Raw genomic sequence first — 27,861 nt, forward strand, 5'->3', positions numbered from 1 at the left:
TTTCCCTTTTAAAAATATTTATTTCTTTATAATGCATGAAAGGGAGATACAGTGGATCCTGGACACAATATCCATCAGCTGTTCTCTTTCCATGAATTTTTCAATAAAGTTGTCTGTTAAATCAAAAATGTGGAGACAGATGCAAAGTTACCCATCAGTTATCTAATGGAGTGAGAGCATAATTAATCAGATATAACACCTAGGAATAATTGGTGCAGAAATGTATTTCCCAAGGTGGCAACGTTGGTTTCTTCAGGATGTTGAGTCAACTTGTATTAATCACATCATAAAATTAGTGCCAATTTGTCTTCGCAACTTTCGGATTTCTTGCAGGTTACCAGCTTATCATTCAAATGTGCTCTTTCTGATGGGGACAAGGAGAATATTAGCCCAGAGATCAGAAATCACATAGTCAAACAGACAAACTAGCAGGGCAAGGGGAGGGAAAGAAATTCCATCCCTGATCAAAGACAAATTACTCACATGGATACTGGGATGTCATGTCATTAGAACAGAAAGCACAGGGTCCCCTCAGCAGGTGTGACAGAATTAGTAATGTGGTTCAAGCTGAAATTAATGCAAAGCAGTGGTATGAATACGCTGTCATGTTAGTGTGTGATCACAACTTTCCGTTTGGGCCTTGTAAGCATACTAACAGCAATGTCGTTGCTATAATGTTTTTCGGTATGGTAGAGTATTTGAAGATTTGGTCTTAACCTAGTTATAACTTGTTTGTCTGCTCTCCTCACAACCTTCTAGTCTTTGCTGAGAAGCTTCCTTCAACTGTGCCAAATGGCACCTAGACCCCATGGATTAGCTTAAGGCAGGAGACTGAAGGCAGTAGGAAACTGCAACTAATCCAGAATGCGGCAGCTAGACTGATGACTGGGAGAGGCCGCTGAGACCATATAGCACCGGTCTTGAAAGACCTACATTGGCTCCCAGTACATTTCCGAGCACAATTCAAAGTGTTGGTGCTGACCTTTAAAGCCCTAAACGGCCTCGGCCCAGTATACCTGAAGGAGCATCTCCACCTCCATCGTTCTACCCGGACACTGAGGTCCAGCGCTGAGGGCCTTCTCACTGCGAGAAGCCAAGTTACTGGGAACCATGCAGAGGGCCTTCTCGGTAGTGGCACCCGCCCTGTGGAACGCCCTCCCACCAGATGTCAAAGAGAAAAATAACTACCAAGCTTTTAGAAGACATCTGAAGGCAGCCCTGTTTAGGGAAGCTTTTAATGTTTAATAGGTTATTGTATTTTAGTGTTTTGTTGGAAGCCACCCAGAGTGGCTGGGGAAACCCAGCCAGATGGGCGGGGTATAAATAGTATATTATTATTATTATTATTATTATCATCATCATCATCATCATACAGTGGTTTTCAACCTTTCTGAGTCCATGGCTTTCTTGACCAATTGTGGCACTCCTTTGACTTGTCTGCAGGCACTACATTTCATCATCATCATCATCATCATCATTTTATTTGTATGCTGGCTTTCCATAGTTGAAACTATGCTCAAGGCGGCTTACAACATGACAAGATTTACATCATTACAGACATAACAGAAGTCATAAACAATAAATAAAAACACATCAAAAAGTACACAACCAGATGGAAACAATTTCCACATAAATCATAAGATCTAAAACTAAAGATACAACAATAATATCAATAACAGCAACAGTTCTCTCAACAATACTCCAGCCCAAGAACCTGTTCAACAGCCTCAGCTTTTGTAGCTGGAGTCAGTCCGCACTCCACTTCCCAGGCCAGATAGGAAAGGGCCAGCAAGGCAGGGTGCAGGTCTTCCAGGGCTCACAGCCAAGATGGTCTCATTTAAAACAACACAGATGAAAATTAAAAACAAGTTAAATGCAGCTGCAGTCCTTGTGAAGCCTGTCAAGCCCCACCCCAAGCCAGGTGGAAAGAGGCAAGGGCAGGGTCCTTCAGGCCCTCAGCAGGCCATCCTCTTCCCGCCAGGCACACTTTGCAGGTGATGCTACTCTCGCTTTTGCAACGAGTGGCCACTTCCATTAATCTAATCTGCACAAACTAATCTATCTGTTAAGTGGAGGGAGGGAAAGAAGGAGGGACAGAGGCTGGTGCTGCCCATGGCTCCTCCCCACCATTCAAGGCAGCCCAGTGGGCCACAGCACATCAGGAGTTACACAGCATTTGGATATTCCGCAAAAAATAATAATGAAGGGTATCTTTTTCCTACGCCACGGCAGCAGCAAGAGTTCTTATTGCGGCAAAGTGGAAGAGTATTGAAATTCCCTCTATACATGAATGGATCCAAAAGTTGACAGAATATGCTGAATTAGATGGTCTATCAGAAAAAATAAAGAATAAATCAAAACAGGAATTTGTCTCAAAATGGGAGTTTTTCAAAGAATATTTGAAATAGAAATATAGTAGTTTAAACTCTGTTGCAGCATTCGAGGAACTTCAGTAATAGTTGCAAGTTAGACATAAGAGTTAAGATATATTAAGAAAAAGTTAAATGATGAGAAAAGTGTGTATTGGCAATAAGTAGTATGAAATTGAAATAAGGAATAGAAGGGAGGTCGAGTCTATAGTGTTAAGACCAACTTATGTTTTATTGTTTCTTAAGAAAATTTTGTGTTTATTGTTATTCCTGTGTGTAATTCTGTATCTGTGTTTGCTCTTTCTTTTCTTTTCTTGCTGTATCAATAAAAAAATTTAAAAAGGAAAAGAAAAGAAAAAAGAAAACCGCTGTCATAGTATGTACGTTCATCCCATTAGTATCACCATGTTAGGCCAAAGGTTCTCAATGAGCTGGTCTTTTTAACTGATGGAGTTTTTTGTGGGAGGATTAATAATTGAAAGGAGCATAAATTTCTTGTCATTTCTGAAGCAGGGGCAGGGGGTGCAAGGAAGGAATGATATGAAACTCCCCAGCCCAGCTTTCAGCTCTTGTGCAATTGTTTGTCTGTCTTCAGCTAGAACTCCAATAGCAGAAGCAGCAAGATCTTGTTTTTTGGTTTTGTCGTCTGAGTCTGCCTTATCATCAAAGAAATACCTGTTCGTTCCTTTACTATGAGAAATCTCTGGCATACACAATTCCACAAAGAATTCTTTGGCTTCTCCTAGTGAAGCAACCTAATGATAATTATAAAGCAACCTAATTATTCCTGGCTAAGATTTTAACCAAGGATACCCATGTTCACGGAAGGGACGCGGGTGGTGCTGTGGGTTAAACCACAGAGCCTAGGACTTGCCGATCAGAAGGTTGGCGGTTCGAATCCCCGTGGCGGGGTGAGCTCCCGTTGCTCGGTCCCTGCTCCTGCCAACTTAGCAGTTCGAAAGCACATCAAAGTGCAAGTAGATAAATAGGTACCGCTCCGGCAGGAAGGTAATCAGCGTTTCTGTGTGCTGCTCTGATTCGCCAGAAGCAGCTTAGTCATGCTGGCCACATGACCCGGAAGCTGTACGCCGGCTCCCTTGGCCAATAAAGTGAGATGAGCGCCGCAACCCCAGAGTTGGTCATGACTGGACCTAATGGTCAGGGGTCCCTTTACCTTTACCTTTACCCATGTTCACGGCTTATACTCTTCGGGGACTTCCAAACAAACTGCATTCCCCCTGGTATGTTTTCAGAGCAAGTTTTAGGCCACATTTCCAGCGCATTTTCCTTATTTACGAAAGGAAGCAGGTTTGTTGCTCAAGACCTCCCACAACTTGGTTTTATCAATATGTGATCGAATCCCACCCCAAAAATAGCAACTGTACTATAACAACTTTATACTACAGTATATGCTTTACAGATGGAATGCTGAACCATAGGTTAAGTTTCCTATGCAGCCAATTTTGTACTTATATTTTGCTTGCAAATTTACTATATTTTCAATTTTGGCAGCAAAGTAGGCTAAAATAAAATGAATGTCTTTCATGCTCAATGCAAAAGAATCAGCCCAATTATTTTGTTTGTTTGTTTGTCTGTGGCATTTATGTTTTGTTTAATATTCAGAAATTTCAAAGTGGTGAGCATAAATGTTAACAAAGAAAAAACATAGAAAGTATATCAATATTTAAAATTCATTATAAAAACAGAAAACTACTGCATAATTTTGGTGAGCAAGATTTCATTTACAGCATTTTGTGCCAGCTTTTGCAAGAGAAATAACCTCTCTCCTTGAAGGCACCTAAGAATGTGTCATTAGTTGAATATGGAAGCAGAAAATAATAAAAATGGCATTAAACTTTTTTTTTCTTTGCACAATTTCACCCCATTTATGTTTCTTGTATGCATGGATTGCACGTCCACTTTTGATTAATTACAGTATCCTAGAACATTGGTGGCTGATTAACTACATCATGGACAGGAGAGATTATAACACTTTGAGACAGAGAATAAGCTATATCCAGAAAGGCTACCCCTCCTTGCAAATAAAGCTTAGTATATGGGAGATATGTCCCTGTGTCTCAATGTGAAAAGATGGAGGTTAGTACTAATTTTGCTATTACTTTATGCAAACTAAGAACAAAGCCTGCATTTCTATGGCATTTTCACCCCATCTTTGTCCCAAGTTCTTTGCAAGAGATTGACCGAAACAAGCAGTTGATGAACAATGTGGGCGATAAACTGCCAGATGTTCTCTCAGCATGCAAACTAGGTTTACGATCTTCTTTTCAATAAATGTATATCTTCCACCTTTACTATATGTGCAACATACTGGTAAGCTATTTAAATCAGGTTTTTATGGGGAGGAAATCTGCATGCTTGCCAGGAGCTTACAACCCATCCAGAAGGAGTCCCCCAGCATTTTTAGGTAGCGTGAATATCCTCTTGCACTCTAAATTTCTCCAGTAACACATAAATTCCTACATAAATTCCACAGTGGACACTAGCAGAAAGAGAAGGGGCTCGGCTGTTTTCCACTCTGCCCCCTCCTTTGGTGTTCATGAACACAAGACTATTGCCTGACGATAGTTTTTTGAACTTTCATGAAAGAGATAGAGAAAAGTCTCTTGGGTCGGCTTCGCTTTGTATCTATTGTCTCCTTGTGGCTTCTTTTAAAATGGGAGGATGGACTTTTAAGTCTTTCGCTGTTTGTCTTTCGACAGTGGCATATATGCAAGAGTTCTGTTGAAGGGCTAGCATGCCACAACTAGATACAAAAGTACAAACAGTAAATCTGCCCCATTTTCGTTTAGAATGCAGCACCAATATGAACAAACAGGGAATAAAACTCTCCCTTTGTGTGCTCTTAGTTTTATATAAGAAATTAAACAATATCTCCTATCTGACCTTAAGGAAATAGTTTCATCATCACCATTTATTTCAAAGCAATTCCAAACCACTTATTTGTTAAAATAATCCGTAAGCACAAAAATATAAAACATCAATATAAAAACTTAAAACATAAAATATGCATCAATGTACAGCGTCTAGCATTAATGGTCAGGAAAAGCCAGAGCAAAAAAGTAAGTCTGCAACAGAGATCTAAAATTCACCACGGACAATGCATCCCATATAGCAGAGGGAAGGACATTCCAAACAACAGGCTCAGTGTCAGAAAATGCCTGTTTACAGATCACTGCAGAATATTGTGCCTCCAGTAAAACCTCTCCCTGTGATTTTAATCATCTAACAGGTCTGTAAAGGGGAAGATGATCATATATAAATGTAGAAATATGTAGAAAAATGATAGTACGTTTGCATTGCTCCAACCACACCTGGTACTCTAGGCTGTGTGGTGGGTTATTCCTCATACTTTATTGCAGAGCTTTTCCACCTTTTGGGTCCATGGCTCGCTTGACCAACTGCATTCTTTCTGCAGCACCCCTGTGGGGCTCAGGAGCCCAGTTGTGTCACCCCTTGGCTGCAGAGCTGGCAGCCCCTCACCCCTTTTGGAACACCCTCCCTGTGCTCTCAGCCTCATCTCCCCTCTCTTTGGGAGTCCTATGGGCAGCCACAGCTGCTGCCCCTGGTCTCTGAACTTCCCCCCAGCCCCAAAGACAGGGTTCAGTCTGACCCGTGTGTCACCACTGAGGGGGGTGACAAAACACCTGGCGGCACTCACCGCGGGGCCTGCAGTGCGCCTGAGCCACGCGTCTGTCCTGGGAGAGATGTGGTGACTCGGGCCCACACAGGCTCCACACTGCCCAAACAGTTCGCCTGCTGCCTTCCCCCCAGCTGTAGGTCAGCTGAGTGGGAGGAGGCAGACAGACTCTGGAGGCCCTGCGGTGTGCCCTGCCCCACAGGTGCCCAAGCAGTTTCCTCCACTGCTGGCCTCCTCCCACTGTCCCACAGGGGCCTGGGAAGCACCCCCTGGCCAGCCCAAGAGGCACCATTCACTTGGGGAGCTTGTAGCTAGGGCTGCTGCAACAAACAGCTGTGCAAGTCTTTGGGAGACAGACATTACCTTGCAAAAGTTAGGGCGTGCAAAAAAATAAGAATTGATGGTGCATTTACAGTCGCCAGCAAATACTTTTTTGGTTTCAAGGTTTTGAAAAATGAGTTGCGCATTAGATTTGCGGAAATATGGTAAATTAGTAAGCAGCAGACTTTTTTGCATTTTTCATAGGATCATAGAATTTTGTAGAGTTGACAGGGACCCCGAAGGTCATCTACTGCCAACCAGCCAAAGGAGCTAGTCAAGACTGCAGGCTGGGCAAGTTTTTGCCCTTCCCTCCTTTGTTAAAACACCAAAGTCTAGTTCAGGTGTTTGGGTCCCTCAGCATGGAAAATTGCAGTTTTCTCCTCTATATCGAATGTTCAAGAGTTAAGGTAAAAGTACCCCCTGACTTTAGGTCCAGTCGCGGACGACTCTGGGGTTGCACACTCATCTTGCTCTATAGGCCGAAGGAGCCGGCGTTTGTCCACTAACAGCTTCCGGGTCATGTGGCCAGCATGACTAAGCCGCTTCTGGCGAACCAGAGCAGCACACGGAAACGCCGTTTACCTTCCCGCTGGAGCGGTACCTATTTATCTACTTGCACTTTGATGTGCTTTCGAACTACTAGGTTGGCAGGAGGTGGAACTAAGCAACGGGAGCTCACCCCGTCTCGGAGATTTGAACTGCTGACCTTCTGATCAGCAAGTCCTAGGCTCAGTGGTTTAGACCACAGCGCCACCCGCGTCCCGTTCAAGAGTTAATATTTTCATAAATAATACCTGGGAGAGATGTCCGCATTAAGAGAGAATATTCTAGTTTATTTTACATTGGAAAGTATCACCATTTGTTTACCAAATTCTCCCGTCAGATTGGGGGGGGGGGGAGTGAGAGATCATCTGCCTGACACACTTAAATCACACTGTTCCTCCAGAGACCTCACATGTGGTTCCTAAGCAGAAAAGTGATTTGAGATCCTGCATCTAATGCTCTTACAGACACCATCCCTTTAGTTGGCCGTGTGAAGTTAAAGAACATCCAGATTTCTCATTCCCTGCCCCCACTGACATGCCATGTTTTACACATGCTTCTACCTTCTCTGATAATAGAGCAACAAAGAAAACAGTTTGCCAACCCCAAAAAGAACAAAATACTCTGAGCACATGCGGATTCACGTTTTAAACTCACTTGAATCATCATGACTAAAGGAGTAAAATGGAATTTGCATCTGCTGTCCAGATGCTAAGTACATTTGCTTGGGGGTATGCGCAGGTTTGTTGTAGAACAGTATAGTATATATATTTTAAGTAAAAAGAATAAAATGAGCACTGTTGCCATGCGCATTCCTGGCCAACCACCTCCAGACTATGAGAAGAAACAAGCAAACCATGTTGGGGGTTTGCATGTCACAATAAACCACAGCATGGCTTGTTTGAGCCACGCAGGCACTGCTCGTTGGTGGGTGGGTGAAGCTCCATGGGAGGAGAGAGGCACGATCCTGATTCAACTATGGTTTAAGACAAACTGTGGCTTATCATGTCATGCAGAGCACCAGGCCAGTTCCCTAAAATGCTTCCCCAGAATGTGCTGGAACATGCAGTGAGTCTCCTTTGTAAGTGAAAGAGGTGTGTTGGGGTGTGCGTGTGTATCTCTGCACGTACATATCTATCCTTCATGGGAAGACAGTTCCTGAAAACAAGCTCTGATGCCTTTTAGCTTACTGCAGCAGCACAAATCATTTGCTTGCTGGGTGCTTCTTTCAAAACCTGATGAACGTGGTGCTGGTTTTCTCTGTGCATATTGCAATATTCTTGGGGCTGAACCATTTTTAGGTTCATATGGCAGAGCTGTTTTGGGTTCCAATATACTGCCTACAGTAGTCACACATGGCTGGGTTGAGAATCAGAACTGCCTGTGGAGCTGGAACATGCTGGAATATGAAACATGCCAATACTGCTATCAATTAGACAATGACCCAGAAATTCTTGGAAGAATGGTTTTTCAGCTCAATTCAGCCTCCAGGGTATATAGCCCTATCATTGGGTCTCCACTGATTCTATGTTGGAAGCTGGAACAACTGGGGAATGAGCCAGAGGAAGATTTGGGAGGACAAAGAAATTTAATTACTGTCCCTAAGAGAAACAAATCGCTCAGTTAAACAAATGAATAATCAAAGCTCTTGGCCAACTAACTAAGCAGTGATTTCAGTTGAGACACTGTGGTTAGGTTTATTATATGTTTCTGGGCCAAAGTGTTATCCAGACAGATGTACTAGTAGTTTGGTTTGCATAATAAAGGTTGTACTTGGGGAAAATATTTTAATGACATCTAGCTACTTTTCCAGGCCTCCATTTCTCCATGTCATAGGACCACCGTTTGTGTCTGTTGACCTTACCAGCCCTTCCTGTCCTTTCTGAGTCTTATGAAGAACATTAAATTTGCAGATGCAATTATTGTATAATAAAGTATTGATTTCCTGAAAAACCCTCTAACATTTTCTTTTTGGAATTAGCATTTAAGAATTAACCACAACCAGCCCTAAAATGAATTATAAGGCCCTTAAATTCTGAAATACGTATCCGTTTCCTCCTACTAAAGCATCCAAAAATAGCAAGTTTGTATCTTGGATCCAGAACACACATTGTTTAATTTCAGTGAAGCCTAAAACAAGAAACATCTATAAGTAAAGATGGTATGAAATCAATGTTTTCCAAATGCATCTCAATATCTCTCATGCTGTGATTGATGGTTATGTTCATTTACTCAAAGGTTTAGCTATCAGAAGTTTCCCTTTCCTCTGAGAACCTTATACATTTCCCCCCCAGTAATTTCTATTTTTTGCCGCAGTGTCTCTTAGGAAGGCTAGATGTGGTCAGCTGCAGGCATCGGAGCAAGTAAGGCATTTGTTGCTCCATTAGATGTTTGTGATTTCAGCAGCGCAAGTCTCATGGGTATGGGATGGCTTAGCTTTACTCTTCTCCCACAAGCAAAATTTCTCAACAGAATCTATCCTATCAGAAGCACGGTCCTAGTTTCCGGTTGCAGATTTACTGTGCAGCAAGCTTGAGGGTAACACTTTCAAGGGCATCAAAATAAATGGTACTGATAGAATCACATGGAGGAATAATATAGCAGCTGGCACCCCATAAATATGTAAGTGAATATATTGTTGTGAGTTTGATCATTCAATCTCTGTAAACGGTCAGGGATTTAAACCAAAGAGCCTTTGATAGTGGGGAATGTGCTCCTGTAGCCTGAAAAGCAGTTTCTCCAGCCTCTGGAATATAGTACCCATCAGAGTTTAGAGAAATGACAGAGCTATAAGGGCTGGCAGAGAAAGAAACTAGACTAGGGTTACCAGACATTCCTGGGGACAGTCCCCAGATTCACCAATCTGTCCCCGAACAAAATATGTCCCCGGATTTTAATTAATGTCCCCTGATTTATGCCTGGGGACTTCTGGTGAGGCAACATGGGGGTGCCATGGCAGAGAGCAGCACTGGAGGTCCCAGTCATGTCAAAGTTCCAGCCAGCCAATCCGCTGGTGGGGGGGGGCTATTTAAACCAAGGCGCGAGCCAGACAGCTTCCTTCTGGCTCACTTCCTCGATCAACGCTTGTGGCGATCACACAGGAAAGTGGTGGCAGCGAATCGTCTATTGATCCCTGTGCCACCACTTTATTTCTCGCTGCCACCACCCAGGCCCTACCCGGTACAATACTGAGTCCAGTCAGTGTTAAATTGGAACATAAACTTCTGTTTATTTATTGCAGTTGAACAAGCATGTGGTTTCATAAACGGTCTCAGTCAATTACAATCATGGGGTGCCTATCCAGACCTATAACTTCCGCTACCTGCTCTCACTCACTAAACCACCTCTCAGATATTTACTTGTCTTCCTAGCTCCTAACTGTTCCAGACTCAACTTATTTCGCTACACTAACTCAACCTACCCACAGACTCTATCCCAATTCACTCCCACTCCAACTAACCACCCAACTCCCAACAAACTCAATGAACTCCCCCCTTTGCCCCTCCCAGAGCTGGTTTTATAGTCCCTCTGACTCCACCCCCTGGGTCCTGATTGGGTAACCTGTTTAACTATTTCACCTCCAGCACTCTCATATGTTAACGTCACAACGCTCGCCCCAAACTCGTGCAGAGCTGTCTGCTCTTCTACTGTGGGCTCTGCGCGCCTGCGTTGAGGGGGGTGAACGAGGTGCTGAGGTGGTGAAGAAGAGGAGGAGAAGCCTAGAAAAGAGCTGTGCCACGTTGCAAGACAGAGAGAGAGAGACGGAGCCTTGTGTGTGTGTTTTAATGCATGTTTTTTCCAAGACCAGCAAGCGCCTTTACTCGTTCTCTCTCTCCCCACCCCACCCCAATCTTTTTTTTGGGGGGGGGCGTTTGTGTGTTTGTAGATGGGCTTCTCCACCTGCCTTGTGTCGAGGTGTGTGCCTGACAACTGTGGGGTTCCCCCCCGAAAAAAAGGTCTAGAACTCTGGGCAACCCTTTCCTAAAATAATAAAGCATGTGGTTTTTTTTAAGTGTCCCCCGATTCCTTGAAAGAAATCTGGAAACCATAAGCTAGAGGCAGTTTCAGAGCAAGAGTATTTGGAATACGAGATGGCTAGTGGTGCAGGTGTTTTCTCTGGGACACAGATGCAAGATCGGCAGAATGGTGCCCTTCTGTAAGAGCATGCCTCCAGTATGTTCTGCTTGCGTCTTTGTCAGTAATGCACACGAGTGACGCTTGCAATAATATATTTTTTTTATAAGATATTTATTAGGTTTTTTGAAATATTACAGTAAAAATGAAAAAGAAAAGAGAAAAATACAAAATAAAAACAATTAAAAACACACATATTTCCAAAATAAAAAAAATCCTTCCAGTAGCACCTTTAAGACCAACTAAGTTAGTTCTTGGTATGAGCTTTCGTGTGCAAGCACACTTCTTCAGATACACATATTTCCAGTTACTTATTTTCCTTTAGCTTGTTTCCCAGACCTCCTCGTACCTCCCTTTTTTGTATTCCACTTCAATTTATTGGTTCAGCAAATCCTTACCATTAGATTTTAACCCATTTATAACCCTTTTTTTCATATTCTCTTAAAGCATTACAGCTAGAAACCACTTAGTTACTATCCAACATCATTCTATCATTCATTAATTTTACAATATTTCTGTAAGTAGTCTTTAAATTTCTTCCAATCTTCTTCCACCGACTCTTCTCCCTGGTCTCGGATTCTGCCAGTCATTTCTGCCAATTCCATATAGTCCATCACCTTCATCTGCCATTCTTCCAAAGTGGGTAGATCTTGTGTCTTCCGACGCTTGCAATAATAAGGGTGGTGATCTTGCAGTGTGGGAGGCTCATGCTCAGATGCTAGCCACCCTTTCCAGGATACTCCATTATATCCCCCTAATTGGGTAGTATCAATGAGTGAAGTTTTTAGAGCAATGACACCCTACATCTTGGCATATTAGGAAGAGGAGTGGGAGAAATGCAGGGCTTTCTCCATGGCACCCAATTGCCCTTGGTTTGCCACCAACACCCAGGACTGTGTATCTATCTGAAGGCTTTTTAAAAACTAGGATGGTGTTTGGTGTAATTCTGGTGGAAGTCTCTGGGCCAAATGTCACCATAACACTACCACTTTTATTTTGAAGGGGAAAGAGCCTGTGGTTTCTATATCCAGTTCAGGTGCTGGATCAGGCCCCCACCAGTGGCTTTTTGTACAAAATTAAAGAGGCAGCATTAAACATGCTTTTAAAAAGGCTTGACTAATAGAACATGTAGTTTGGCTGTCCGGCAGCTGTCAACCCTTGTGCCAGCTGTGACTTGGCAGCCCCCGTTCTGGATTATGACTGATGCAGTTCACCATTCCCTGAAATACAACATTTCTGTCACACCAAGTTTAGGCTTCCAGAAACTTCTGAGAATAGTTCAGCTCACACCTCCATGACTGAATACTTCTCTTTTGAATTTTGTTTTTTAATCAATCAAGCAATTAATTAATTAATTAATACATGGGCAAATATTCATATTTGCTGCCTGAGCATTCAGGATCAAAATAACAATTATAGGCTACTTTCAGGATTAACCTTCAATCCTTTCACCTCTTCCTGACGTAAACAGATTTAGACTAAACATGTAAAAAAACAACCACCAATCAATTGCTTCTCTTTCATAGGAGCAAGCCCCCATAAAGAATGTTACATGTTAATTATTGCTTTTAGAGCTAGTCCAGGTTGTCCTGTGTTAATGTCATTTCATTCAGGAAATTTCTTAAGTTTCCTTCATCAAAAGGTCCTTTGTCTGGAAGGTACCAGAAAGGATGTGCTATTGAACTACTTTCCTTCATGGCCCAATGAGCAAAGGGAAGCCAACTCTCCTGTTACCTGGGGATATTCAAGAAGGTAATTAGTTGACAAATAATTAAGCAATGCATAATTGAAATGCTACAGACAAATCACCTGTCTGTAGTATGAGGAGGGCATGTGCAGATTTATTTTGAAAGGCTGCATTTGGAAGGGAAATCTGGTTGGCCAACAGTTTCAAATCTCTCAAGCTGGGAAAAACATTTGTTCCTGGTAAAATGTCCCTGGGCCCAATTCATAATGATGGTTGTTATCTTTAAAGCCTTAACTGGACTGGGACTAGGCTGCTTGTCTTCTTCTTCTTCTTTGGCGATCACTCGTAGCCGAGTAAGATTGTCTTCCATAAACACGGTTTTATCAGTGAGTCCGTAAGTGACTGTGGAGGCCAAATCTGGACCCACACGTCCTTCCACAGTGGGGACATTGGTTTCTGGGCAGGAGTTGATCACGGTGTGGATTTGCCAGGCATGCCTTCCTCTTAGGATGTTTCTCCCTTGCGTCCTGAGTTCAAGTATCTTCAAAGCCCATGACACCTTTGGTCAAGGCTTTTGTCCAACTGGAGCGCTCGCAGGCCAGTGTTTCCCAGTTGTCAGTGTTTATACTACATTTTTTTAGATTTGCCTTGAGACAGTCTTTAAACCTCTTTTGTTGACCACCAGCATTACACTTTCCATTTTTAAGTTCGGAATAAAGTAGTTGCTTTGGAAGACAATCATCAGGCATCTGCACAACACGACCAGTCCAACGAAGTTGATGTTGAAGAATCATTGCTTTAACACTGGTGATCTTTGCTTTTTCCAATACACTGGCATCAGTTTGCCTGTCTTCCCAAGTGATGTGTAAAAATTTTCAGAGACACCATTGATGGAATCTTTCGAGGATTTGGAGATGGCATTTATAAGTGGTCCATGTTTCACAAGCATACAGTAAGGTTGGTAGTACAATAGCTTTGTAAACTTTTTTGCTTGTAGGGTTGCCTAAACCCATATGAGTCTGCTTGGCCCTTAATATTGGCCATGGAGATTTCATTTGTGAGCCCACCAATAGGCTGCTAGGAATGAAACAGAATATTTTCGGTGGTAGCCCCAACACTTGGAAGGTTTGCTATTTTTGTCATTCTTACTCTGTTTTTACTAAACCTTAAAGGCCAGCCAATTCAATGATCCTGGTCAAGATGTTCAGGTTCCTTTTTTCTTCTTTCTACACCAGAGCCTCAAGCCTCAGTAACAGTGGTTTTTTTCTGGGCGGACGCAGGGGTACGCATAAACATTTTGTGAAGTTTGACCTCATTGAGGGACAGTATTTCAATATGAGTAGGAAAATGAGAGTACCTCTAAACATTTTTTTAAAGAAAAAAAGCACTGCTCAACAATAATAGTAGACATCCCTTATTCCAAAATACAACAGTTGTTCATCCACTTCATCCATTTGTTCTATATCTTTCTTTTAAAAATAAATAAATAAGCTTGCCCTTATTGGTCGATAGGAAAGCATGATTCCATGCTTGGTCGATAGGAAAGCATGATTCCATATCACCCTTCCATTTTCTGGTCAAACCACTTCTTCCAGTTTGTTCTCAAATCCACTACTTAGTTCTTAAATGAATCTTCTTTGTCCCCCCCCCCCCCTTTTGTGGTAAACCTTGCATAGACAAAGAAATCCCATAACATCATGATTGAGGCTGCCTAAATTGTAAGGAGCAGCATAAAGGAGATTTATGGCAGGATAGGATTGAGCCCAATCTTCTTTTACTCTTCAAAATGTCTAATTAGTGCTTAATCAATTTTTATAATATAAGATCACCACTCAATAAGACCCAATCCCTTAATTTTCAACTCATGTAAGCATTTCTCTGTCATGTTAGAAACCCTCATATGCCATTTCCTGTTCTCTTTGGGGTGTAGAATCTGACAAGGTTCTTTATCCACCATCTGCTCATTAAAATGTCAAGTGTTTTTAAGTGTGAATGAAAAACTGGTCTCAGGTTCTTAAGTATTCCTCCCTACCAAGTACTGGCTAGTTTTTTTATGACAGTGTAAGGTAACTGTGCCTTTTATTTAAGAACTGTGTCAGGTTCCTTTGTTTGAGTATACTTGCACCCCACCCTGGGAACATATCCTCATAACATTTAGTTAAGCTTCATTGTACATTCCACCTAACAGGAATAACTCATTGTTGATTCCTCAGGCTGACCATATTCTGTTTGGCAGAAATGCAGAAATTCATCCTCCTTCAGCCAGCACAGTTGCTTTGAATGCACACATGTCTATTCCACCTGCCTGCCCTGCAACCCCGTCCCCCCCAAAAAAATTACCATTAACCCTAAAGAACAGATACAGACAGGACAGAATGCAAAACTCATTAGAATCTAGAGAATGTCTCTCAAGTTTCTGAAAGCATCTAGCCCTTGAGAATGCAAAACGAAACTAATGAAAGCATGTCAGAATGGTTCAGAAACTTCTTTGTGTCTTCTATGCCTTATCACAGCCTTTTCAATAGCCTAAGAACCTCATTTCCATGACCACAAAATGTTACCTCATACTCTGAGATCCTGTTCTCCGGAGGCCTTAGGTATTACAACATCCTACGGAACCTGTGCCAAATATCTGAAGGATCTACTACTCACATACCCCATGTGTACCTGATTCAATGAACCACATTCTCTTAGATTGCTCTCTACACAGTAGACCTCGCTAACCGACGCTGAGCAAAATGTTGGACCTCTGGCCTATAACTCTGAGAAGAAGTCAAATGAGACTTCTCTTGGCAGATCGGGGCAAAGATATCACTGCTTTAGTAGCTTCCTTTTTAGCCACAATTTTACCCGAAAGGGTTCCCAACGAACCATCCTTTTGGGGAACAGACAGGGCATATCAGAATATCTAAGTGCACACGATCACAGTGTGACCTTAGGACCCAAAACAGCTTCACCCTTGTCCTTTTAATTATCCCAGTGACCTGAAATGTTTTATACTGTGATGCCAATAAAGGTATTTGATTTGATTTGACCTCATCTCAATGCTGCCATGTACAAGGCAATGGCCTGAAGAGAGCCTACGTTGCCTGATTCATTGTTATGCAGACTTTCCAAAGCTCAAACCTTAAAAGTACCTGAAGGAGCAAGTTTAAGCTAGTATATGTCAGCTGAGGCTCAGCATGACGAGTTAATTAATTGATTGATTGCATTTCTATCTCACCTTTTCCCCAAGCATTTCAAGAAGGTCTGCACACTTCTCTTCCTCTCCATTTTATCTTCAAAACAGCCCTGTGAGAGGGGGTGAGGCTGAGAGATAATGGCTGACCCAAAAGCACCCCGTGGGCTTTAGGGCTGAGTGCAATCTGAAGCCTAGTCTCTCAGGCCCTAGTATGTCCCTCTCACCACAGCACCACATTGAGTGCACCTGAAAATATTTTGTAATGTAATATGGTCTTCCCCGCATTGGAACATTATAAGTGCATCTGGAAGCAGACAAGACAACCTGTTGGCGGCCTTAGTAAGGCTTCAGTTATTTTGGGTCACCCTTCTCACCTGACCTTTTAATCCAGTCCTCCTAGTAAGTGGTGACTTTTCTGCATTAAAAGTGACGTGATCCATTTTCATATTTGGAATGATGGACAAGATTAGCATTTCCACAGTTTAATATTTTACCAAGTGATCCATCTGCAGGGAGCTTCAGTTTCTGTTTTCTTTACAATGCCTGTCAACTGTTATATCATCTAACATCTCCTCTCTACCCCTGGAGATATTTCCCAATTTTCTGTCTAAGAACTTAGCATTTCAAATGCCCCTTTGTTCTCTAGCCAATGCTATATTCAGCTTGCCAGGTCACAACTTGATTGGCTCCCGGTTTATCATTGCTATATTGAATAAAATTTTGGTTCTGTTCTTTTCTCTGGGAATGACGGAGCCAAAAAGTGTTTCGTATAATACCAGGCATTTGCTGTGAACATTTTTTCAATGTTTCTTTTTATGGGGCATCTATATGACACCATCACAGACCCTTCAAGTGTTCCTATTTTCCAGGTACAGTCCCAGAGTTACAGAAGCCGTCCAGGTTTCTGATTTGAGCCCACATTGTCCCACTTTTCCACAGTATGTCCCTTTTTTCATTTGAGACATGTTGGAGTGTGTGGTAAAGGTAAAGGGACCCCTGACCATTAGGTCCAGTTGTGACTGACTCTGGGGTTGCGGCGCTCAGCTCGCTTTATTGGCCGAGGGAGCCGGCGTACAGCTTCCGGGTCATGTGGCCAGCATGACTAAGCCGCTTCTGGCGAACCAGAGCAGCGCACTGTAGTTTAACGCACTGTGGTTTAACTAGGCTCTGTGGTTTAACCCACAGCGCCACCTGCGTTCCTGGAGTGTGTGGTAGGACGTCCTTATTTTCATCAGAGGGTATGGAGTTATGCGACCCCTGAACCAATGAGATAAGTAACTATACAATCTTTAGAACAGAGGTCAGCAACCTAAGGCCCATGGGCTGGAAGAGGCCCATGAGGGTCGTTTAACTGGCCCATGATCCACCCCCGAACTGAGCTGCCCACTCAGTGAGTCCCCGTGCGCTGCGCTAAACCAGTGTAGTGCAGTGCAGGGACTCTCTTCTGCAGCTCTGGAAATCACTTCTGCACATGCCCAGACGCCGGAAATTGCTTCTGCACAGGCGTGATTTCTGGCGTCTGGGCATGCGCAAAAGCGATTTCCGGCGCCGCGGACATGTATAGATGCGATTTCTGGCATCACGCTGCACCGGCCCAGCCCGCGGAGGATCTCCGCGGGAGTGATCCGGCCCATGCCTGGTAAGCCTTGCCGACCCCTGCTTTAGAAGACATCTGAAGGCAGCCCTGCACAGGGAAGTTTTTTAACATTTAATGTTCTATTGTGTCTTTATATATGTTGGAAGCCACCTAGAGTGACTGGGGCAACCCAGTCAGATGGGTGGGCCAATAATAATAATAATAATAATAATAATAATAATAATAATAATGTCTCTATTTGTTTGGAGGGTATTATTCCCCTTCTACATATGCCCTGTGCACATGAGTCACCCACCACACTTTTTTAAACTGATCAGTTGTTGTAAAATTGTACAACTGTTGTTGTAAAATTAACATAAACTTTGGTAAGCATGTGTCTCTTATGCACATTGTAGCTGTTGAGTGTGGCCCTATATAATGTAGAAGACATGTATACTCTTGCAACAACAAAGGGGTTTTTGATGTTTGCCCCCTTCAGAAAGGATGGCTGTGCCACCAGACATTTAAAGAACCAACACACAGTGTGAGGAGGCTGTGCCATTGGCAAGCTTTCTTCCCATTGCACATTCCAGTGCATGCCTGGAACACGCCTACTTGTATACGAAGCCTCTTCTCTTTTTGCCAGGCCTTTGGCTCTTAATGGTCTTAATTGTCTGTGGGTGGGATGTTTTAACAGGATTTTTTCCTTTTTCTTTTTTTCTGTTATGCTGGTTGAATTACCTAGGCAAAAAGTGGCCAATAAATTTAATAAACAAATGATAGTAAAATATTGGGAAACCCACCTCCACTGGGAAAAGCTTTATACTCAAAATTCTCCACCTTTTCTGCAGGGAACATTTCACCAAAGTTCTCTTTGGGTAGAAATTCTCCAGCAGTTTCTTTGAGATGGGGCTTACCATTAGCAGAAGAACAACATTTTAACTGCCCCCGCAAAGCTCTGCTTGCTTGTTTTGATTTTTTTAAAAAAAAACTGTATCAGCAGCCTGGTCACCATTTTGCATCTTCCACAACGCCACAGATAAAAATCTGCAGGATGGCCTTTTTCTGCAGGGGTGAGAGAAAGAAAACTGTCAGACAAATTCACAGAAAAACAGATTCTGGGAAATTTTGGCTTAGCTCTTGCAGGAATGTTGCAGATGTGCATTTAAATTTGGACCAGAGCCTGCTACGACTGCATCAACAACTCCACATCTTCACTGAATGTGTAGACCCCCAGACAGACTTCTGAAAGGGTCTCATAACCAGTTTCCATTTACTACATAGAAAATGTCTATATGGAGACCTAATCAAGACAGGAATGCCAGGGAAATGAAATCATAAGCACACAGTACGGGGTGTTTTGGTTGGAATCAGGGACCCTTCCAAGCAGTTTGGGGGGAAATTGTGGTCATGTGGAAGTACTCTTGGCCCTGTTTCTTTCTTTCTTCATGTCATTTCAAATCTCATTTGAAAACATATCAGATCCCCTTTTCCTATTACCTTTTCATTTCCCTCCTCTCATTTATTATTCAGCTGCTAACTGTATTATTAAACACCATAAAACATTTGAGGGAAACAGTTAAAATGTGTTATACGAGTCTAAACAGATATTCCTGATGAGCAAGGCTGATTTAGATTGGAGCCATGGGTGGGGTCTAGTGACAATAACTTCTACCTTCGTGGGAGAGCTAGAACACTTCAGTGCTAATGGCGATATCATCATCATCATCATTTTTTTTTATTTGTACAGTGGACACTCGGGTTGTGAGCGTGATCCGTGCGGGAAGCACGTTCGCAACCCGCAGCGCTGAGTGTGCGCATACGTGGGTCATGATTTGGCACTTCTGCACATGCGCAAAGCACAATTTAGCGCTTCTGCGCATGTGCAAGCACCGAAACCTGGAAGTAACCAGTTCCGGTACTTCTGGGTTCGACACGGTGCGCAACCCAAAATCACGCAACCCGAAGCATCTGTAACCCGAGGAATGACTGTATACCATCTTTCTATCTTACAATACTCAAGGCAGTTTACAAGCTGAGGAAACAAAAAATGTACATCTTATAACAATCTAATGCAATACAAAAATGTGATAATAAAACAAAACTTTAAAATAAGCAACCTACATCAAAAAGTAACATTCAATAATTATTAGAGTAGTATAAAATAAGAATATCAACATATAAAAGTTAAACAGAAATCCACTCGTTACAATAAATAGTTTCTAAACTATAATCAATAAAACAATGGCAAGCCACAGTACATAAAATAATACAATACAAATTGAGAAGCAGAGACTAGAGGGTGGAGCAAGGCAGGTGGAAGGAGGCCTTGCCTGATGGAGTCCCTCCCCTCACAGTATGTTTTAATGTCTGTTTTAATGTTTACCATAAGCACCTGGGAAGGGTGGTTGGGAAGCCTTCGGATTGCTGCAGGCCTCCCTCACTGAGGATTGGGGAAGAGACCCATAATTGGAGGGGAAAGTGCAGTGGCAGCCATAGTTGAATCACAATTGGGGGCAGTGTCAGAGGGATATGTGAAGGAACATGGCAGCAAATGGAAGGGCAGATATCAAAAATAATGAAACTCTGGCTCCGCAAAAAAAAGAAGAAGAAAGAAAGAAAGTCAAACCATGTTTGCAGGCAAATAATAATAATTTTTTTTCAATGGGGGGGGGGTAACAAGAAATTTTCTGCACTGGGTACCACATGACCTTTCTACGCCACTGGCTGCAGCCTGCACAAAATAGAGAACAGTTCTTACCTGCTGTTCCCTCAGAGTTATACTAACCAGGAGATGTGGTTTGGTGTCATCGTTAGTGTGTTGGTCTAGGACATGGGTAGGCAAATTAAGCCCCGGGGGCCGGATCTTGCCCAATCGCCTTCTAAATCCAGCCCATGGACAGTCCGGGAATCAGCGTGTTTTTACATGAGTAAAATGTGCCCTTTTGTTTAAAATGCATCTCTGGGTTATTTGTGGGGCATAGGAATTCGTTCATGATTTTCCCCAAAAAATATAGTCCGCCCCCCCCCCCACAAGGTCTGAGGGACAGTGGACCGGCCCCCTGCTGAAAAAGTTTGCTGACCCCTGGTCTAGGACCTGAGAGACCAGGGTTAGAATCCTCACACAACAATAAAGCTCATTGAAAGACCTTGGGCCAGTCGTCATCTCTTAGCCTAATCTAAGGCAGAGGCATTGCTAAGTACCGAAAGGGCTTAGAGAACTGGCCGAGGCACAAGATGTGTAATATTCACACATGCTAATTGATATGTATCAGCACCTCTGGGACATTAAGCTGGTGGGTGGGGGTCTCACGGGTGCTGCACTTTGAAGTGCACCAAGGCATTTTAGAAGCAAAGTCAACGTCAATGTCAAACAGGGGCAGGGGATCCAGGGACCGCCACAAAAGACCACCCACTCATCTGATATGTTAGGAGAACAGGCCACTCTGCAATTTCAGAAGAAGGAACGAGAAGGTACAGAAACTGCAAATCAATGAATGTTACAAAAAATGTTGGAATGAAGTTATATGGCTTTAGTAGAAAGGTTATAAGGAATTAAGTATAAATAGATTAATAGAGTATTAAAGGAAAAAATAAGGTTAGAATGAGTTAAGATAATTATAGGATAGAAAACAGAGGAAGATGGAAAGGAATTGCTGAAATAATTAACAGAAGTGGAATACAAAAAGGGAGGTGTGAGGAGGTCGTGGAAATAAGTGAATGAAAGATGGGATAATGAAATTGTTTGATTTATTTTATTGTTTTTGTTTCGTTTTGTTAGTTTAATGTATTGTATTGTATTGTCTTTTTAGTGTTTAAATTTTTGGAAAAGTAATAAATATTATTTAAAAAAGAAAGAGAGAGAAGGTACAGAAACTGCAAAGGGGGGCTTTGCTATGCAATCTCCTTATCGCTTCAACACCCAGCAATAAGTATGGACATCTGCAGAAGTGAAGCCTTCAGATGTAGACCTCTGTGTGCATAAGTTTCCAGAGGAGAGGAAAGCCTGCAGAATTTGCATTCGCAATTTGGTGGAACTCTGTGTATACTAAATTCTCTCTTGCAGACATGCACACCCAACAGGTAGAGATCAAGCGCAAGGGAGGCATGCAGTTTCTGCAGCAGGGCCAGTGGTGCTACTCCTTTAGAACACATTAAGGAGGCTAGGGAGCGCCACAGTCCTGGCCAATTCCTACTACAGATGAGGCACCAAGTGTCCCTGCCGTTGTTTCCTTGATTGCTTCATGTGTGTGTTATTGTTTGTTTGGCATCATGAAGGATGGGCTATTAGTCAAGAGCTTTTGTTTGCACAGCCTGCTGAGTCACTGGAGATGACATTAATTTACACTCCTCTGGTGGGAGGAGATGGTGTTAGGAACAGAGGAACCTGCCTTCTACTGAGTCAGACCATTGATCTCTCTCTCTCAGTATTTCACATACTGGGTGGCAGTAGCTTTCCAAGGCAAGGAACACTTCCAGCCCTACCCTGCCAGGGATCAAACTTAGGACCGTCTGCAGGCAGAGCTGCGGCAAACTCATGTAGCATCTAGGCTGTTTTTGAACATTTTCTCCATTCCTGGTGATCAGCCTGTTGAGGTGCACTTTTTGTGGTTCCTTCAGCCCCATATGACATATGAGTGCTTCTTGTGGAGCCTTTGCCTCCAAGCTTAATTAAATAAAATTTAGATATAGACCTTCAAATCCATCAAAAAATTCTATTTTTTGGATAGGACTTTCTGGTATCCCAGTCCCTTTCTTTTTTTATGAAAGACTGGAAACCACTAAAATCTATGCTAGAAATGCACTGGATTTGGGGAAGATGGAGTTCATTTGCTCTAAAAAAATAGGACATTTGCTAGGGCAAATAATTGTTAGAATATAGATCTGCAAGAATTTCATTACCCAGAACAGCACCTACCTGATTCACAGGTCCTGAGATAATATACAAACTGAAACACAGCTAGCTGTTTTTTAAAATTTGAGCTTCTCTTGTTTAGTTTCCCAACTAAATAATCTATGTATATTTTACAAGAAAGTGTGCATAAAAGTGCATATATTGGTGAAAATAACATACAAGAATGCATTATATTAGGAGAAAATGATTGCAAAAATGTGTCTATTGGACAAAATTGCATACAGAATGTTTATATCAGGAGAAATATGTGCTAAAATGCCAATGAATTTTCATGAGGACTTTTTTTTAAAGAAAAAAAGTTCATGAAGAGTTTTTTCTTAAAAAACCAAAACAAAACTTTTTTTTAAAATGATATTTATTAAAGTTTCAGATAAAAAGAGACACATCATTAAAAAAGAACTTAAAAGTAAAAAGAAAAATACACAATACAAAATACACAAATAAAAAAAGAAAAAACAGTTAAAAACAATTCCATCTTTTCATCACTACTTTTGAATTTACTTATTTTCTGGACCTCCTCATACCTCCCTCTTTTGTATTCCAATTCAGCAATTCCTTTCTCTCTTTTTTAATCCCAATCCTTAATCTTGATATAATATAACATTAATTTTTTATCTATTAATAGCCAATTTTCCATTCTTTTAACCTTTTTATTCCTAATCCTTAATTTTAATCTGTATATAACTTTAAAGCCTGTGCAGCTAGAAACCACTTAATTTCAATCCATCATCACTCTAACATTCTTTAATTTTGCAATGTTTCTGTAGGTAGTCTTTAAATTTCTTCCAATCTTCTTCCACCGACTCTTCTCCCTGGTCACGGATTCTACCAGTCATTTCCGCCAGTTCCATACAATGCATCAGTTTCATCTGCCATTCCTCCAGTGTGGGGAGCTCTTGTGTCTTCCAATACTTTGCAATGAGTATTCTTGCTGCTGTTGTTGCGTACATAAAGAAAGTTCTATCCCTTTTTAACACCGTTTGGCCGACTATGCCCAGGAGAAAGGCCTCTGGTTTCTTCAGGAAGGTATATTTAAATACCTTTTTTAATTCATTATATATCATTTCCCGGAAAGCCTTAATCTTTGGGCACGTCCACCAAAGGTGAAAAAATGTACCTTCAGTTTCTTTACATTTCCAACATTTATTATCGGGCAAATGATAGATTTTTGCAAGCTTGACTGGGGTTATGTACCACCTGTATATCATTTTCATAATATTCTCTCTTAGGGCATTACATGCCGTAAATTTCATACCTGTGGTCCATAACTGTTCCCAGTCAGCGAACATAATGTTGTGTCCAACGTCTTGTGCCCATTTAATCATACCAGATTTCACCGTTTCATCCTGAGTGTTCCATTTCAGCAGCAAGTTATACATTCTTGACAAATTCTTAGTTTTGGGTTCTAACAGTTCTGTTTCTAATTTTGATTTTTCCACCTGGAAGCCAATTTTCTTGTCCAAATTAAATGCCTCCATTATCTGAAAATAATGAAGCCAGTCTCACACTTTGTTTTTTAATTTTTCAAAACTCTGCAATTTCAGTCTATCTCCATCTTGTTCCAAAATTTCCCAATATTTCGGCCATTTGACCTCCATATTGAGCTTTTTCAAGGCTTTCGCTTCCATTGGTGACAGCCACCTTGGAGTTTTGTTTTCTAATAAATCCTTGTATCTTATCCAAACATTAAACAGTGCTTTCCTGACAATATGGTTTTTAAATGCTTTATGTGCTTTGACCTTATCATACCACAGATATGCATGCCATCCAAATACATTGTTAAAACCTTCTAAGTCCAAAATGTCAGTGTTTTCAAGAAGCAGCCATTCTTTCAACCAGCAAAAAGCTGCTGATTCATAATAAAGTTTGAGGTCTGGCAGGGCAAATCCACCTCTTTCCTTTGCATCCGTTAGTATTTTAAATTTTATTCTGGGCTTCTTGCCCTGCCAGACAAATCTAGAAATATCTTTCTGCCACCTCTTGAAACAATCCATTTTGTCCACAATTTGCAAAGTTTGAAACAAAAACAACATTCTAGGCAATACATTCATTTTTATTGCAGCAATACGGCCCAGCAGTGAAAGCTTCAAATTTGACCAAATTTCTAAATCTTTTTTCACTTCAGCCCAACATTTTTCATAATTATCTTTAAATAAATTCCCATTTTTTGCTGTCATGTTGATCCCCAGGTATTTAACTTTCTTAACCACTGTTAAACCTGTCACATTCTGAAACCTCTCTCTCTCCATTGGTGTTAGATTTTTCTCTAAAACCTTAGTTTTTAACTTGTTCAATTTAAATCCTGCAACTTGACCAAATTCTTGAATCAGTTCTAAAACCCTTTTAGTACTAGATTCTGGCTCTTGTAGCGTCAATACTAAATCATCTGCAAATGCTCTCAATTTGTACTGTTTAGCTCCGACCTGTATACCTTTAACCAACTGGTCCCTTCTAATCATGTTCAGCAAAACCTCCAGGACCGAAATAAAGAGAAGTGGGGAAATTGGGCAACCTTGTCGTGTCCCTTTTTCTATTTTAAGTTCTTCCGTCACCACATTATTTACAATTAATTTAGCCTTTTGTTCTGAATAAATTGCACTTATACCATTCTCAAAGCCTTGGCCTACCCCCATGCCCTGTAGATTCTTCTTCATAAAGTTCCAAGAAATATTGTCAAAAGCTTTCTCCGCATCCACAAATATCAAAACTGCTTTAGTGTTTATGTTCACTTCTAGTTTTTCCAGAATATCAATTATATTCCTCAAATTGTCGGACAAATGTCTTCCTGGGAGAAAGCCCGCTTGATCTTTATGAATCTCTTCCATCAACACTTTTTTAAATCTCTTAGCCAAAATGTCAGCAAAAATTTTGTAATCCACATTGAGTAATGATATAGGGCGGTAGTTCTTAAGCTGTGTCTTTTCAGTCTCTGTTTTCGGTACAAGTGTAATATATGCTTCTTTCCACGACTCTGGACAAAACAAAACTAACTAGCTGCAAACTGATGTCAAAATGTGGAAAACTGAAACAAAAATCTGCTGATTCAACTACCCCTACTCCAAGGGGGACTTCTAGGGAGCCTGAAGAGCTTGCTGTCATAGTTGGATCTGCCAAAGTTACCAAGCCCTAAAGATTTTTTGCCTGATCTCCTGACAGCCCCCCACATTTCACTTGGACCCGAGATTCTTCCCCTTCACCTCCATCCCCAGAGTGGAGACAGTATCAGGTGAGCAGAGACAGCAGAGAAGTGCTCTTAGGTCTTCACTACTGGAGGACAGAAGAACTAGAGAAGGTCCAGGTATGCATTGGGACCCAGCAAATGACCAGGAAGAGGAGGAGCCACCTTTGGGGATATAAACCTGACAGTGTCTCCTGGGTCTTTGCTGGGATGTCTGTTCCCTGTTGGATTTCAATAGGCAGTGGCAAGTTTCCCTTGCCTCAGTCCTTATTTACTCCACTCCCAGATTAATGGCATACATTTTCCCTAGGCAGCAGTAGTAGGCCTATGATGCAACTCCTCACTCCTTTGTTACTTTCAGTAAAGTTCTGTATGGTTTGGTGATAGAGAGTTAGATTTGAACATGTCCCTGCTTATGCCATGAACTTACCAACTATATTTGCACAAGATGCCAAGCCAAGGTTTGTTTTAAATAAGTTTCTTCAATAAACCATGCATCATATCAGAGATGATAAAACAAATAATGGCTTGTTTCTCCAAAGCTTGCTTTGTTTCCAGCTGCTCTTGCCTTTTTCCTTTATAGCTTGGTGAGTGTCTGGGATTGGGTAGCTACATAAACCATGATTATGCAAGACTGTTAGGATCAGACATGATAACATACTTATACCATAGTTAAAATAAGCCATGGTTCATAGGCCAGCAGCAAACAGGGATTGGCATTGTCATTTGTTGGCAGAGAAAAATCCCTGGTTGGTTGCTGAGTGAGTTCACATGTTCAATGAAGCCATAGTTAAGTTAAACAAACCATGGCCATTGTGTGGCCTCAGGCAAATTCAACTTCCATTTAATATGGGGAAGTGGTGCCTCATGACCAATTTGGTGTGAAATATAAAGTAAATCTGTAAATATTTAGAAAGGAAATCTCCTTTAAAATCCAGTTGATGCGTATTTTTTAAAAGGACTAAACTCTTGGCTTTCCTTTTTTATCTACAGAAGATGCATTAAGAAGAGTCAGGGACAAACATGAATCACCATTCATGCTGTTAGCAATTGTGTGAATGGTTTTTGGAGGTAGAAGGCAGTCCGTATCAGGGGGCCCTGCGCCTGCTCTTTGTGTTGGAAGAAACACAACAATATGTGCTTTTTCAGGCATGGCAGGCCTGATCTGGACTGGGAATGCCTGAATGGCATCTTACCTAAGTTGGCCCTCAGTTTCATTTGCTGGAGAAAGAACAGAAATTATGGGTCCTCACTAAAGGAGAGTAGGAAAAAGTGGGATTTCTGTTTTGGAGATCATATGATAGGTGTTTTCTGGAAGGAAGGAAGGAAGGAAGGAAGGAAGGAAGGAAGGAAGGAAGTTGGTCCAAGTTGGTTCCCTTTTCCTGAACAGATGCCACAACATTATTAGCTAAGTGGCTTCTCTCCCCACCCCTATTCAACACTGAGTGCAAAACTATACACATCAAACTTAGGCTTCCTTCTGAGGAGACATGTCAAGGAGTGCATTGATTGCTATATAAATGAACAGGAATTTTGACTAAGGAAAAGATCCAATGCATGTGCAATGGGAGAACTGCATACGAGCTAAAACTTTGTTAACTGTTTCTTTCTTTCTTTGCCTGCAGGTATATCCACTGCAGAAGAGACAGGCCCCCATTTTAAATGGAATACAGGGGCTTATCACTTTAGCAGGGAAACCTGGTTAGCCAGAAATAGTGAGTAAAGCTTGAGCTGCAAGAGGAGTTCCCTACCTGCACAGATGTTTTTTCTCTGGCTCACAGACGGTTGTACAGTCCCACTAGGTGTAGCTGATGTCTGTTGCGTATCCATTTATGACATATTGAACAGCCTAAATTATTGCTACTCAATTTCATAGTGAACTACAGAAGGAAAAACTGCAGGCTCCACTTTTGTGGGCTTAGAATATCCCAAGATTGCGTGATTTACCCCACCCCACCCCTGAGTCTTTTCTTGCTTTCGTTAAGGTGGAAACTCTAGTGCCATGAGTTACTTCTTTCTTCTCTTTCCTCTTGGGCTTTGGCAACCTTGAGAACAGTCTTAAATCTGACATCACGGAAGGTTCCTTACCAGTCCAGAAACCTGAGCCACAGCTGTCCCGGCATTAAACTGAAATGGCCTTGCTCAGGGATGATGTAAGGAGTGGTGTATGTTACATGTGCATAACTTACATACTGGAATTGATGGGGTTTAAGCAATACAAGCACCAGAAACCAACCTGTTTATTCCTGACCCTTTTCAGCATAGATCTGAGGTTTCTTGCTGGTGGCTAATGTGTGGC

The 27,861-nt window shown here is 41.8% G+C and overlaps 1 long non-coding RNA gene across 2 annotated transcripts; it reads right to left on the reverse strand.

The window, feature by feature from the left end:
• Positions 1-27,480, reverse strand: LOC308473725. 2 transcript variants are annotated; one of them, XR_013984249.1, is made up of 4 exons: positions 27,314-27,480; positions 18,387-18,534; positions 484-567; positions 1-364 (listed from the first exon to the last, which is right to left on the reverse strand). It is a non-coding gene; the product is annotated as an uncharacterized lncRNA (long non-coding RNA). The 2 variants fall into 2 exon arrangements; XR_013984250.1 differs by having other exon boundaries at positions 18,273-18,534.
• Between the last annotated feature and the right edge of the window lie 381 nt (positions 27,481-27,861).

Source organism: Podarcis pityusensis (assembly GCF_964106645.2).
Source record: "Podarcis pityusensis genome assembly, chromosome: 3".
NCBI lineage: Eukaryota > Metazoa > Chordata > Lepidosauria > Squamata > Lacertidae > Podarcis > Podarcis pityusensis.